The sequence below is a fragment of the Sminthopsis crassicaudata genome, chromosome 2, assembly GCF_048593235.1.
Source record: "Sminthopsis crassicaudata isolate SCR6 chromosome 2, ASM4859323v1, whole genome shotgun sequence".
NCBI classification, from domain to species: Eukaryota; Metazoa; Chordata; class Mammalia; order Dasyuromorphia; family Dasyuridae; genus Sminthopsis; species Sminthopsis crassicaudata.
Genome location: NC_133618.1, coordinates 452,251,328 through 452,267,584, shown reverse-complemented (window position 1 = coordinate 452,267,584; position 16,257 = coordinate 452,251,328).

Below are 16,257 nucleotides of genomic sequence, written 5' to 3'. Positions count from 1 at the left end.
TGGAATACCCAATTCCTAGAACCATGCTTTTTCCATTATATTATGCTGCCTATCTCCCAACCCTAAAGGAAGGTTCTAGGGCTCCCCTCCCTGACTTAGCCCCAGATGTGGGGAAGATTGGAGGCAGCCCAACATCTGGCTGATGGGGGTTGGGGAAGGGAAGAAAGGACCGGGCTCTGGGCCAGGATCCAGCTGGCTTGCTCAGGTCAGGTCAGGAGTTTCCAGTTAGAAGAGATTTGAGAGGCCCCATGAATTATCTGTCTCTTGTTATGGTAGGGGGGGAGTAGACTGTGTGATATTGTTTGGGTACTGACTGTAATCCTGTCTGCAGTGCCAGATTCCTTACTCACCCATATTTACACACACAAAGAGAGAGTCAGAAACAGAGAGAGACAAAGAGAGAGAGATACCTTCTTAACATCCTAGACATCTTCTATGAAGGTACTTATGCTAAGTATCTTTCCTGCCCCTGAAATGGTACAAGGATCCTGGCAACTGCATCAGATATCCAGAGTCCTTGAATGGTACCCACCCTTCTTACTTATCCCCTCCTCATGCATACACAATAGAAATCCTAGGCCATAGAATGTTTATGACAGAAGGATCTTTAAAACAGAGAAAGAATGTCAAGAACCTTAGATGTATGCTGGAATATACTTCAGAACACAAATCTTAGTGATAGTAGGATTCTTAGGATGTAGATTATTAATGAGTCTTTAGAACATAAGATATAAGCTGGAAGAAACCTTAGAACATTAGAGATAGAGGATTTTTAGAACATAGAGTATCATCTACGTTGCACAGTGGATAGAGTATATCAGAGTCAGGAAGACCTGCATTTGAATACTATCTCAGATACTAGCTGTGTGACCCTTTTCTGTAAAATGGTAATAATCACAATTATCTCTTGAGTTGTATCAAATGAAAGAACATATGTAAAATACTTTAAAAACTTTAAAGCCTCATAAAAATAATGACTATTATTATTATTACCTGGAAGGGAACCTAGAATATAGAATGTGAGTCATAAAAAGGACTTTGGAGCATGGAATGTTAGTAATTTTAAAGGATCCTTAGGACAGAATGTTCATGAAAGAAGGGTCTTTACTATATAAAATATTCATGAGAGAAGGGTCCTTAACATAGAATGTTACTGAAAAAAAGGGTCCTTAGGACATAGAATGCTTATGAAAGAAGGGTCCTTGGGACATAAAATGTTAATGAAAGAAATGTCTTAGAACACAGCATGTTTGTGAAATAAAGATCTTTAGAACATGGAATGTTAGTAATGAAAAAGATCCTTAGAACATAGAATATTAGTGAAAGAAGGGTCCTTAAGACATAGAATGCTAGTGAAAGAAATATCCTTAGAAAAGTCTTTAGAACATACAATTTTAGTAATTAAAAAAATCTTTAGAACATAAAATATTAGTGAAAGAAAAGTCCGTAGGTCATAGAATGTTAATAACTAAAAAGATTCTCAAAGAGGACCATGACATTAGGCAGGTGATGCCATGACATGCAAGTGAATTGGATTGGAGGGAGGGAGAGAGGGTTGCCCAAGTTCACCTGCCTCACTTTCCCCTCCAGAACTATCTGGGTTCAGTAGTAAGATATAAATCAAGATGACTAAATTTGGCCTTGTTAAGAACTTCAATAGGTCTCAGTGTGACTAAGGCTGTACCCATTCAGTGATTAAGGCTAGGTAGCAATTGAGGGAAAGAATCTCCTCTTTTACCTGTTCCAAAACAAAAAGAAAGAAAAGAAAAAAAAATTTGAGTCAGTGAATGAATCTGGGAGGGGAAGAACCTAAGGGTTTCTGGCCAAAGCAGAAACATAAGACATAAATTGATAGTGAAAGAAGGGTCCTTAGGACATAGAATGTTAGTGAAATAAAGGTCCTTAGAACATAGAATCTTAGTAATTAAGAAAATCCTTAAAATGTTAGTGATAGAAAGGTTCTTAGAACACAGAAGGAAGAACATTAAAGCACAAAATATAGAAGGCAAGAGCCAGAAGGGACTTCAGCATGTTGACCATAGGATAGAAGAGCTAGGAGGACCTTTAGAACAACGAATTATTGTTCACCTTCCCTGCCCCTCCTCCTTCCCGGCCCAGGCTGGCCCATCCAGGCAGCCTGAGTTAATAGGGCAGGAGCATGAGTGAGCCCTCAGCCAGATGGGTGGATCCCAGCTGTAATTGTGGAAAGTTGGCAGGAAACAGCCAGCAGCAGCGGGGAGAATGGAAAGAATGATATCAAACCCAGAAAAATGTAACCCAGATAATAAGCCCAGCAGACCCTGCCTGAGATGAAGGAAGGAATGATGAGCCAACCCACTGGTGACTGAAAAGAGATGAAAGCAAAAGAGTTTTTGAAGCTGATCAACCTGTCCCCTTTACCTCCATCAGGGGAAAGCAATTTTTGAAAGGATCACTGTCCTGGGCAGCTTGCCCTCACCTACCTGGATCTAAGGGAAGATGTGAAAGTGGGAAGTACCAGCTGAATCAGCCTGCTCCAGGAAGGCAGGAGCCCCACTTTCTGCTGAGCCTTGACCCTTCTCTAAGGGGATTTCTGGGTTTTTAAAAAGGCCTACATCCCAAATAAACCAGAAATTGCCCTTTTGTCATCACTGTCACTAGCCCCTGCCCCGCTTCTAGAAACTTCAGATACCCTCAACTCATTTGTCATGTGTGAGGCCAAAAATCCTTCCCTTAAAATCCCTCTGATGTAGTTTCTTTTGAAACTAAACTTCCCTAAAGAATTATGAGGGAAAGGGACATTAAGAGGATACAAGGTTTACAATGGTTTCTTTAACCCTCTTTAATCCCAGCTTTACTCGAGACTCATTGTATCTTTAGGCAAGGATCTTCTCTCTGGAATTTAATTTCCTCATCTTCAAAATTAGGAGATAAAGCACCAAGCCTGGAGTCATGAAGACCTGAGTTCAAATCTAGCTCAAGACACTAATTAGTTCTGGGACCCTGGGCAAATCTCTTAACCCTTTTAGTCTCAGTTTTTTCATCTATAAAATGAACTGAAAAAGGAAATGACCAATCACTCCAGTATATTTGCCAAAACCCCAAGTGGAGTCAGGCAGATGTGAACACAATTGTCCAATTGTGTAGGTAACTTCGAAGTCCTTTCCATTTTGTGTTTTAACATTTTGTGTTCAATGCCCTGACAATCTACAATCTAAGGTTCCTTCCAATTCTCACATTCTATAAAATTCCCTTCCCTGGGCTAAGAGCTGGGGCTATAAAAAGAGGCAAAAGATAATCCCTGTCCTCAAGAAGATATATAAGCAGTGACATCCCTAATATTTAACATGTAGAGAAAAAATATAAACTTTAAAATGTCCTGTAAGTACATCTTAGTAGTAGGAGAAGAGAGTCCTTGCTCAGTGCTTATTACCTTTATACTTACTACTTTTGACAAGTCACTTGACCTAAGGCTGAATTTCCTCATCCATAAAATGGTCAGCATGATCCTTATAAAAACAATCTCAAAGAGTGGTATGAAGGACTTTGTAAACCTTAAAGGGCTAAAAAATGTGAACTATTGTTATTATAATAATTATTATTATCATGTCATTCCTATCAAGGTCCCCATTAAGGCCCTGCTTTGGTTTTCTCCCTAATTGCTTACATCCATCTGGCCCTGTTGAAAACAGTTCTTTCTCCAGTCATGATTCTTCCCTTTAGGATCCAGCCAAAGAGCTGTGCCAACATAAGCCTGACCAAAGGGAGACACTGGCACCCTGCCCACCACCAATTGGGGGATATTTTTTTGAGGTTCCTTCCTTGCAAGGGACAGAACCTGGCCACCTCCAACCTGAAATGCAAGGAGCTAAAAATGTCACACAGCTATAAAATCTCTTGTCTCCATGATCCTGCACAGATGTCTGCAATTCTACGCATTAGTCTCCGGCTTTAGGTTAGGGCTCTGAAGGCTCATATGCAAACATATTCGATGGGAATGAGATTGAGAATGGGAGTCATCAGACACTAGACACTAGAATTTTGATTCCAAGTTTGGTTATCACATTTTATCAGAAACATTGATGATAATGATGACTCCCATTTCTACAGAGCACTTTACAAAATATTTTCTTCACAACAAACCAATAAGGGATAAAGGAAAAATGTTATCATTTTCATTTCCTATTACAGATGGGGAGATTGAGCTTTTTGTTTTAGAACCAGATCTCCAATCTAGTTCTTCTGACTCTTAAGTCCAAGACTCTTATGAAAAGGCTGAACATAGTGTAGAAAAATGAGCCTTAGCTTTAAGATTCAGGAGACCTGAATCTGAATCACAACTTTTCCATTGACTGAGTGACTTTGAATAAGTCACTTCATCTCCCCTCTTTCTATCTTTTCAGCTATAAAATTAAGTCTTGAGCTAGCTCATCTATACTGGATCCCTCCCTACTCCAACAACTTATGTTTCTATAAGTGACTGCCCATCTCTCTGAGCCTCAGTTTCCTGTCATAAAATAAAAATTAAAAAAAGGAAAAAATAATGCTTTCACTACTTAACGTACAAAGCTGTTGTAAGGAAAATATTGCTCAAACTTTAAAGTGTGATAGGAATATAATCTGGCATAGTAACAGTGGTAGTAGTTGTAGCAGTGGTAATTTTTTACTCCACCACACTGCCAGAACCTGGAACATGTCCAAAGGGGGAACTCTTAGAATGAGGAAACCAAGGGCCAAAAAGAGGGATACCCTCAACAAAGGAGAAGTATGAAGGAGGAGGCTTTTCCTCTTTGGGGTTCCAACGTTTGCACCTGATGACTTCAGCAAATTCAGAAGGTTCCAGTCTGCATTCAGGCTAAGGGCAGGACTTTCCATCCTGAAGGGATAAGAAATGTTATGGAAAAAGTGATAAATCTCTGGACAGCTGAATGTCTCCCCAGGGCCCCACATATGCCCCAGAGCTTGCCTCACTCCTTGCTACTGGGGAGAGTTTGCACGTCCTCAGCAAAGTTTCTAGCCCAGTCCTAGTGAGGTTTGGATTTGGAGATTTGAATGACCCAACTCCACCCTCAATTTCCCAGAATAGGGAGGGTAGGCCACCAGAGATCCTTGAAAACGACAAAGGATCCCAAACCCTCTACTAAGACATCGCATTCTTTTCACTCCACCAGGGCACTTTTATTATTGGTCCAGCCCTGGATTCTCCCCAAACCCCATTAACCCTAAAGCAGTATAAGTCCTGGGCTATCCCCAGGCGAAGGGACCTTGGGTAGGCCTAGGTAGAGGGTTGGAGATCAGAATGGAACCCAACAAAGGAAGAGCAAGCAAGCAAGAAAAATATGTCTCCCATCCAATTGTCCCAGGGAGAGCTGACAGAGAGCCAGAATGGAAAGTTTGCTGTTTGAGGGAGGGAGCCAAGACTGGAGAATCTGTCGATTGAGAAGGGGATATTGAGAGTAGACGGAGAGAAGCAGCAGATAAAAGGCAGTTTTCACCAATTCAGCCTTGGAGTTTGTGGAGGGAAACAGAGTCCACTGAGTTTGCCTTTCTGTAGGAAGATACTACTTCCTTGCCTAGCCCTGTGCTCCTCCCCCTTTTCTCCTCTCTCTAGCTCTGCTGAACTCTTTCCACTTGTCTGGGAATCATCAGCTCCTGGATCAGAGTAGTTGGCAGCTTCTGAAATTAAGCATGGGCAGGATTTGAGATGGAAAGACATGCAGTGCCGTAGAATCTCCCAGATTTTGTGACCAACTATAGGAGAAAGATGAAGTTTATTGAAAAGAACAGACCCCGGTCTAAGTAAAGTCTTTGTCTAACTGGCAAGGGTGCTACCAAAGACCTCTCTATCCCTTTGGGCAAGTAATGCTGCTTATCTTAACTTCAATGTCCACATTGTCCTGCCTTCCTCACATGGCAAATGAGCCACTTTTACATGAAATGTGTTGTCAACATGAAATACTATAAAAGGCCATAAGACTTTAAAACTTAAATATAAATGTCAACTCTTATTACTCACTCCAGAAAGACAGTTAATGTTCAGTTCCAACTTCATATTTAAAGAGGATGACTCTGATCCCTTGAGAGTCATTGGATCTGCCTTATTCACAATGACCTTGATTTTGCCTACATTTTCCCACACTCTCTATGAAATAACATTGAGAGAAATGATTATTAATAACCGATTAATGGGGGTGGGGATTGGAATCCAGGATTTTTTTCTACTTCCTCATTCAAAGCCCAATCCTTGTGAAGGACAAGACTGTTTATGAGACTGAGTTAATATTCTCTTCAATATTGAGAAAGCTTAGTTATGATTAAAGTTTAAAGACCGTCTTAACTAAGTAAATGTCAGCCTATTGTTCAACTACAAAACTGGTCTGGTCAGAGGATAGAGCCTTTTGTTTAGTTTGCTAGAGATGTATTGATCTGCATATGGAGATGAGTCTCTTTGTCCAATAGTGATCCCATAAGAGTTACATTCCTCAACCCTCATTAGAATAAGCCCACCTCTCATTATAATATTCATTCTCTCATTAATCTTAACCAATCAGAGTTGATTTCCTCCAGTTGAGAACATCTTTTCTCCAAAGGTATTTAAATGTTCAGCCTCAAGATTGGTCTTTGATTTATAAGAGAAAACCTCTGGCCTCAATCTATTAATTATTTGCTAGCCATAATTAATAAATTGATTATAAATTACTAGAACCTATGTCTCTTTTCATTCCTCACAAAACTGAATAGCTATGGGAGCTTGTGCAAGTCACTTTCCTCTCTAGGGCTCAATAGCAATGAGAGCTGGAAAGCAGGAGGAGGCAATCTCTTTCTGTCTGTGTGTTGGAGGCAAGAGGAAGATCAAAGAAAGAACAGAACTGTTTTTAGGGATGGATGGGATGATAATAAATCAAGAGAAGGCAGAACAACTCAAATTTCATTTTTTACCTCCCCTTGAACTGGAAAGGATTGAACAAAAACAGTTAACAAGAATTGTGAAACCTAAGCAGGAAGATGGGAACTCTATCAGAGAGTCCTTTCTTTAGATTGACATCATTCCATAAATCATTACTCTTTGAATTCAATTCAATTTTAGCATCTAGGTCCTTCTTGGTATGCACTCTCCACAAGACTGTTATTGTTCAGTCATTTTCCAATCATGTCCAACTCTTTGTGACCCCATTTTGGGTTTTCTTTACAGGAATATTTACTATTCCGGTTCATTTTACAGATGAGGAAATCGAGGCAAACAGGGTTAAGTGACTTGCCCAGAGTGTCTGAGATCAGATTTGTACTAGCTGCCCCAAGCTTCTGAGATATCATCGGAAATCATACCACCTAATTCTAGAAAATGTTCCCACTTCTCCATATTAGCAAACTGAAAGAAACTCTATAGGAAGGTAGCTTTCCATTTCTGAGCACATGGTGCCTTTTTGTTCTTTGTAAAACTATAGTGTTGAGCTGGATGGAGACAACTGCAAAGGCCTATTCAACTTTGTCCCATTTAACTAGGAACAAAATGGTGAGGATTTTTTCCTACTTGCTGCCTTTTTATGCAACAATTTGACTGTATTTGGCATAAGTTCTTCCACAGAAATATTTGTGAAACACAGATCTAGGCATTCTTTTAGCTCTGTATCCTCCTGACTATACTAGGCTATCTCACTGCCTTCCCTGAGTTCAAGTCTCCATGTCTGGACAAGCCTCATGCCAGAGCACTGAGAGATCTGGCAGATGTGACTATAGAACTGTTGTCACTGATCTTTGAAAATTTATAAGTTACAGGAGGATTCCAGGATTAGAGAGAAATAAATCCCCAATTTTTTAATGACCTTTTTATTAGAATTGTAAAATATAATGAGGTTTCTAGAGACAATAAGATTCAAATAACTTCATTCTCTGTATCATTAAAGAACAAACAGACCATAAGTTGGATAGCTTGATATTAGGAAATGTTCTTCTGAAATGAGAAAGCAACACCAGTGGATATGTTCACATGATATCAAGTAGCATTCAACTGATAACATTTTATGTCATCGCCACAAATTTAAAAAGGAAAAGAAATTTATATAACTTAGAGGGGTCTTTCTCAATCACTCAATCAATCATTAAGTATTTTGTAAGTGATTCCTCTGTATCAGGCAATTTTGATGATATCAAAAAACATCATAGTTAGAAAACTGGGATTTGCTGAATGGATGAGAACATGGAACTTACACTTGATTCAATATAATCATTTATCAAATATATACTATGTGAAAGGAAGTTCTAGAGAAAAAAGAGTAAAATATAGCAAATTTCTTGCCTTCAACATATTTAAATTCTACTAGGTATGTGAAATATCATAAATAAGGGTAATACAAACTGAGGAGTAAAGGATGAGAGAGTTTTAGATAAATTAACATAGGAAAATGTGAGGAAAAACCAATTGTTATAAGAAAATCTTGGAAGTCTTCAAGGAGGCCTTGAAAAAAAGGGCTTTGAAAGAAAAGAAGTTTTCTTAAAGGCTGAGATGAGTCGAATTCTCAGTTTAAAAAAATATATAGTTGATTCCGTTCAAACCATTGACCTTGATTTCACCTCTTGGTAAAATTTTAGAATGTATTATTAAAGGGATAGTTGTTAATGAACTTACAAAAAGGCAAGTGGGACTTGAATGAGATGAGGTGAGATCTTTCAAGACAGTTGTGAAAATCGAGTAAGGCTTCATCTACTTCAGAGTTCGAGTAGGCCTGAAGGATTCTGAAGGGCATTGCCTTCCTCTCCTATGACATCTCCCTATTTCATCCAAATATGGGCAACTATGTACTTATTGGTCAAGTTCAATTTCATGGGTAGATCTCGCGTTTAGAATGTAAGACTCTCAGCCAATGAGGATGAGGGTCAGTGGTGGGAGGGGGCGTTTTGCGTTAGGGATTAAAGGTGCTGTCCTGCCCACAGGAGGCGCTTCCTCTCTTCGATAGTCTACTCGAAGAGTGGGACGCCCTTCTCGCGAGAAGTACAATAAACTTTGCTTTTCTCTAGAGCTCTCTCCAGCTTTTTTATTAAATGGTGTTCCCTCACCATTTCCGTACCACACAGACTGAAACACAATGAACATGGGTTAAATATAAATGTATCATTTGAGACAGCTAGGTGGTGCAGTAGATAGAGCATCAACCCTGAAGTCAGGAGGACTCGAGTTCAAATATGATCTCAGACACTTAACACTTCCTAGCTGTGTGACCTGGGCAAGTCACTTAACCCAAGGCTCAGGGGGAAAAAAAAAAAAAGTATCATGTCATACTAGTCCTCTTTGACAGGATTATTACACTCGTAAATCAGAAATGCCATAGACAATTCAAAACCTGTATTTCAGCAAGGTTTTTGATAAAAATTCTCAAAGCTATCCTCCTGGACAAAACAGAGTAGGTAGAGAGTAGTTCAATGCAGTCCAAATGATGGAATGACCTGATTTATACTTCATATAACAAGAACAGGAGAAGCACAGTTTCCCCACACTCCCAAACCAGAGGCACCCTTTCTCCTGGATATCTTTACTTCCTACACTCTCTCTCACCAAGGGAGGAGGGCTCAGGGATTGCTACATAACATTTTCCCCATCAAGTTTGCTCCCAAGCAAGGCATTTGCTTCCTTGTTTTGACAGCAGGATACCTTAGTTTACTCCTCAAGTATTCAATGGTGCTCAGGGGTAAGTTTCTACAAACCCTGGATTGGACTATTCTCACTGAATCTCTGGTCCTCCAACCTATTAAAGGTCATAAACTCATTCAGTCTCCAAAGCTTTTACCTAAAAATAGGGAAGATCAGACAAAAAAGGGGCAGAAGTAACAACAGAGGTCCGTCCTCACAGACCACAACCCAAGCACATAAGGGAGAGCCCATGGCCCCACCCTAACCCTCAGGACAGTTGAAAGGAGAGAGAATGAGATTGTTGGCTAATGCCTTTGTATACATACTGGGTTCCCACTCAGCAACCAATCAAAAAGCTCTTTTTGTCACACTGCAATTGGACAGGAAGTAATCTTAGAAAACCTTTGCATGTTTCCAAGCTCAGGTATGAGATTGCATCAGCCAGGGCAAACAGCACATCTTCATAAGGACTGGAATCTTATTGTCCAGTACACCATTCCAGATGAAGAAGATTATAGATTTGGAGCCGGAAGGTTTTATACCTTCATTTTACAAATGAAGACACCAAGATCCAGGGAATAACATGCCATAGGTTATGGCATCAGTCAGGATATAAAGCCAGATTATGTGATTCCACAGTCAATCCACTTTCCACCACACCAGTTCTTCTCTACACAGAAAAGCAAGGAACACATATGAACAAGGGAAGAGGAGGAAAGACAACGTGTAAAATGACTACAACAATTAAAATGGAATAATAGCAACAAAAACTAAGGGCTATGTAATTATGATTGCCATGCTTGACATTAAAAAAAAAAAAAAAAAAAAAAAAAAGAAAGAAAAGAAAAACCTCACTTCTTTCCCTTCTTTGCAGAGGTGGAATTCTATGGTGTGGTTTCCTTTCCTCCACCTCTCAACCTCCCACTGCTTATAGTATCAATTTGTTCCTGTGTTGATGTGTTTTATTTAATTGCTTTTTTCTTCTCTTTTTAATTCTTTGCCCTGGGGATTCATTGCCATTGCTTTGAGTAGGGGGACAGAGAGGAGGGATTTATTTGCAAATGAGGATCATGTAAAAACAAAACATGTCAATAAAATATACAAAAAGAATAACAACATTTTTTAAAATGGACTTTGGCATCAGGAAACAATTTGGCAAAATGGAAAGTACTTATTTATGAAATACAACCCAGCCCACTTTCTCTCTCCAAATCTGGGCCCAGCTTATTGTATCTCTTCAGAGTCAATCCAAGATGTCAATCCACTTTATAAACTAACTTGGTGGGTGGCCCATCTAATTGTAAATCAAAATCTGAACAATAGTCATTTTTCATCCAATTTGTGGATTTTTTCTAATCTTTTTTGAGTGGCTAGGGTTGTCATTTGGGAGGCCCTCTTCTGATCCTGTTTTGGGGCCAAATAATATCACATCGTCAGCAATAGCAGTGTAACAAGAATTGTCGCATAGTTTCCCCATTTTACCAAATGTGACAACACCAGGGGAAAGTTTAACTTCCCCTTCCTATTTCCTTAAGGACAACTAAGAGGCATCAGACTGAAGAAAGCTTCCTGAACTCAAATCTGGCCTCATACTTATTACCTGTGTGACCTGGGCAAATCACTTAATCTTGCTTGCCTTAATTCCTCATCTGTAGAATGAGCTGAGGAAGGAAAAGACAAATGATAAGATTGGGAGTTGGCAGAATGAGAAAATCAAATAACTCTCACAAGTAATTGTAATAATTCATTCAGCATTATATCCTAGCTTTATCCTTTGTTCTAATTTTACTCTGGATCTTCAGCTTGAAAGATCCCTTTGTTCCTCTGATTGGTCCATTCCTCCTGAAATGGCAAATTTCATTGCCATTTTAAGGAAATAAATTCAAGTCAAAAGCAAGTGAGTTTATTTCTTTACTTTTTTCTCTGCTCCACTCTTGAATCCTCAGATTTCTTGCTCTACATGCTCCCAACCAGGTACCTTTTCCTCTCCACCATGTTTTATGTGTTCTCTTTTCCACTAAAATGTAAGCTAGAGGAAGTCTTTCTTTTTGCATATATTTGTATTCACAACACTTAGCACAATGCCTAACATCTAGTGCTTAATTAATGCTTCTTGAGTTCATTAATTTTGTTAAATTTTTTTATTATGAATTTGACCAACATCAACAAACATGAATATTTCCTCATTCAAAGATCAAAGGGCAAAAGATTATGTAGAAAAACTAGATCTTTTTTATATAGTTTCATTTTTTTTAGATCTCTATTAAACTTTAAAAGATTAAAAAAAATTCTTCCTATTTCTCAGTGTGTGTTCTTTTCTGAATTTCCTGTTCTCTTCTGTGATTTAAAAAAATTTTTTTTCTTTGCTTTTGAAATATTGATATTAATTTTGACCTTTGCCTGAGGAAGTTACTGATGTGCATAAACAACTAATTTTGAAATGACTCTTAGGGCCATAACTGGTCATTTCCAATCTCCTAGAATATGATCCATTTCATTTTTTGTAAGCTCTGTGAGCTAAGTTTAATATCTTATAACTATTATCTTTTCAAATAGTCATAATGATGAGGTTGGGGAGAATAATTATTGATTCAAAAGGAGAAGTGTAATGATGTTTGAAAAAATCTGGGAGGAGTTGGGGAGATACTTGATGGATAGAATCAGGGGGGAGTTGGAGAGAGATATTGTTGGGGATTTCCAGGCTTACAGTGCGTGAGACCAGGCAGGGGAGAAGTAAAAGAATTTACTCAATTAAAAGTAAAAAAAGTAAATGTTTATTTTTAAATCACGAGATCTCAGTGGATAGGAACTCCCCCATGGGATTAGAGAGTTCTGTCTCTTCTGCCCTCCTTGGTACAGTTATGTCCAGAAGGCAGTTGAATTGAGAATGGACTCAGCTAAGATATTAGGGTTGGAGATGCCGATCTGTATAACATGTATTGATGAGAGATGAGAATTGAATTCTTGAAAACTCGGGTGGGGAGATGTTACAGAAGGTACTTAGTTATATGATCAGTTAGATCTTGAGGGCTTTTGAGACAATAGAGAGGTTTTGGGTTTGAATAGGCTTCAGTAAGGTTATAGAAAGTTTGATTAGTGATAGTTCAAATTATAGAAAGCTTAAGTGGTGGTACTTAACATTAATTCAGTTCTATTGAGAGTTAAGTAGGAGTACTTAGCTTTAGTTCAGCTCTGTAGAAAACTTGGGTAGTGTCAGCTGAACTCTATAGAAAGGTTAATTAGTGGTACTTAACAGAGGTGGGGTCAGGCTGGCTTCTAGGTCGAGATAAGGTTAACTTTTAGGGTCTCCGACTTCAGTTTCCCTCTTCAGATTCCCCCCTGAGACAAGTACCTCCAAATGCTTTTGGGGAAAAGGGACAAAGGTCTCATCTTCTATAGCTTCTTCAAGCTGGCAAGGGAGATGTAGAGACATCGTAGAGATGTCCCTAGTTCATTTGGGGGGGTCCATGTCAGGAAGGGAAACACGGGATCTGAAGATGGCAGCAGCTGAGTCTAGAGGGTGTGTGTCTCCTTGAGTCCCAGAGTCTGCAGGCTGTAGAAGCAGCTGAAAGTTTGAAGCTCGAAGCCTGGAAGAAATGACTCCCACCAGTAGTCTGAAAATACAAGGAACAAATATGAGTAATAAGACAATGAAGGTTAAGAGAGACCATATCCAGGAGCCCCACCCAGAGGAAGAGTTGGGAGGAGTAAGGATTTTCTCTTGAATGTCCATCATCCAGAAATCTTCTCAGTGCTAAGTTCAACTTCCCTGGAATTATTAATATACATACAGCAAGAAGTATTGACCGGGGCGCAGACACCCCCACTAGAAGCTAAGAGATAATCTAAGGCCAGACGATTATCCAGAACCATGTTGGCAAGGGAGTCCAGAGATTCTTGAATCTCCCGGAGAGAATGTGCAGTCTCGTTTCCCAGCTGGTTAATAGTGGCCGTTGGTTTGGAAAGAACATTTTCATGTTCTAAGTACCCTACACAGGGCACTAGCATTGAAGTGACTTTCCGTAAGTACCATAGAACATTTTCCCAAAGCCCCCTCCTTGGTCTATTTGAAGGGGTGGGATCAGAGGTGCTGGCATTATATACCGTGAAAGGGGTAATTAGGTAACCCAGGGTGCAGGACCCATAGTGTTTAAAGGGTGTAAGGGTGGAAAGAATCACAGGTGTGGGGGTGATGAGGAGTAAACTGAGGTCTAAACAAAGATGGGTCAGTTCCTTTTCTCTCTCTCCTTCCTTCCCCAAAGTAACCAATGGTGGGTTCGGCAGCAAAGGAATTTGCTACTTAATGCTGTATGGAAACATAGTCTTTATTGATTAGAATGGAAACACCGGAGAGCCGGTGGGCAAAATGGCTGCATGGTACAAGGCCATTTTTGCAAAGAGAAGATTCCCGTTCTCTCTTTTATACAGTGATGTAAATAAGATAAGGATTCTCTTGTTATCTTTTGGAGACAGACAGAAGTCTCTTCCCAAAAGGAATTTCCTGATGCCATTTGGTCTATCTGAGCAGATTAGAATGGGGGGCTGTAAAACCCTGGACAGCTCAGATAGCCCAAACTAGTTTGACCACATCTTGTATCAAAGGTCCAAGTCCCAAAGGAAGTTGTAGATCAAACAAGGAATACCAAGGGGCTACCGCCCTCAACAGGGGGGTTCCAGTCAGAGGCGTTTCTTCTAACAGGCCCCTTAGAAACATTAAGGTGGAGTGGAGGACTTACTTTACAGAGCAATGTATATACCCCCTTGGCGCACAGATGGTCCCCGAAGTTGTATTTTGTAGCAGTGTCCTGGTTGCTTGTCCCCACGGATGATTATAATCGCATAACATCCTGAGGAGGTTATGGAGAAATTTCAAGGAAGGTGCTATATTAGCACTGTGGGTGAGCTTGCCAGGATAATCCCTAAATGGGTTCCCTACAATTGCCTTCTTGGGGGGTGCGTAATCATAAGTGCACCTGGCCTGTGTCCCACCTATGCAGCTCGTGCAAGTTGCTGAGGTGAAATTTCGGCAGTTTTGAAAAGAATCACACTCGTTGACACACACAGTATTGGTGGTACAAGTCAATATTCCCACATCAGGGATTTGAACATGGCCATTAGGGGCCACGGTGACAACCATTGTCTTTGTGGTGTGGTGAAGGGTAAATATGAGATCCTTTCCAGCCAGGAAGCAGGGAACAGTGGGGTCAGAGTAGTTCTCCTGGGGGTTGACTAGTACAAAAGGGGTGGCATCTACTGAGGAGCTGGTGGCCTGTGGGAATGGAACCTTTGCAAAGAATGCATTAGGACGCATCTGTGGCCCACCTTGGGGGTGGTGATGGCACACCCAGCAGTCCTGGACACCTCCATTCCCCACAGAGTTCCCGAGTCTGACTAGGAAGTTGTCACCCCATTTCCCAGGACCCACAGGGTAAGACCCCAAAAGCTGGAGAGAAAGTATCAGGAGTAGGATCCTCATAATGAGGAAGAAAGGAGATTAGCGTGAGAGGCTTCTTTCTCCAGTGTCTTTCCCCAGCCTCTTGCAAAAGAGAAACTTCAGGTCCTCTATGGGTTCACAGGAATAAACTGGATTATCTGAAACAGAAGCAACATTTTTAATCCTAGAAATATGAGTCCAGCTGGGGGACCCTTCCAGTTTACTGCATTTGGAGCAGTTAAGATGGCCTTGTATGGGCCTTTCCACTTCACGCCTAGGGGGTCAGACCCCTGGGGTTTCCAGCTCTTTAAATACACCATATCCCCGGGGTTTACAGGGGAGTTAACCTGAGCAGGAGCATCTGTGGGTTTAGGGAGATGCTCGTTTGCATATTCAGAAAGGACCTTCTGAACTGCACCAAGTTGTGAAGCAAATGGAGTGACCAGATGCTGTTCAGGGTCAACAAGAATATCAGGTGTTAGAAAAGGCCTTCCATACAAGAGTTCAAATGGACTGAGTTTAATAGCTTCCCTGGGGGCAATTTTGATTCTAAGAAGCTGGATTGGGAGATTTTTAACCCAATCTTCTCGAGTCTCAAGACATAATTTAGAGAGGACTCGATTAAGGGTATGATTCATTTTCTCCACCTTCCCTGAGGCTTGGGGTCTCCGCTCTGTGGAGATAGTTAGTAATTTTAAGAGCTTTTGCTACAATTTGGGTCACCTGAGAGACAAATTGATTCTGGAGAACAAGAAAGTGATGAGCTCCTCTGTTATCTACCCCAATCCCTTCACATCCTCAGTATTTTGTAGAAAAGACATTAACAAGACCAAGTACAGAATTCCTCTCTGAACTCCTCTCCTGATTCAACTTTCACTACCATGACAGAGCAGCCCCCTTATCCAGTAAGGACACTCCAACCTTTGGTGAGTTTTTCCCTCTAAGGAGTTCCATTTTCAGGAAAGATCCTAAACCAACTATGTATTCATTCCTTTTAGGGCTCCCTTCCTGACTCTTGGAACTCTCTTTACAATACCTCCACACACATATCTGCTCCTCTATTCTCCACTCACTATCTACCTTTCTTTAAATGTTTTGTCTATGTCCCATTACAATGTAAACTCCTCAAGTGCAGGTATTTCTGCTGCATGTGGATTCCCAGCATTTAAAACAGTACCTGGCAGGTTCACTTGTTGACTTTTACAAAAGAAAATAATCT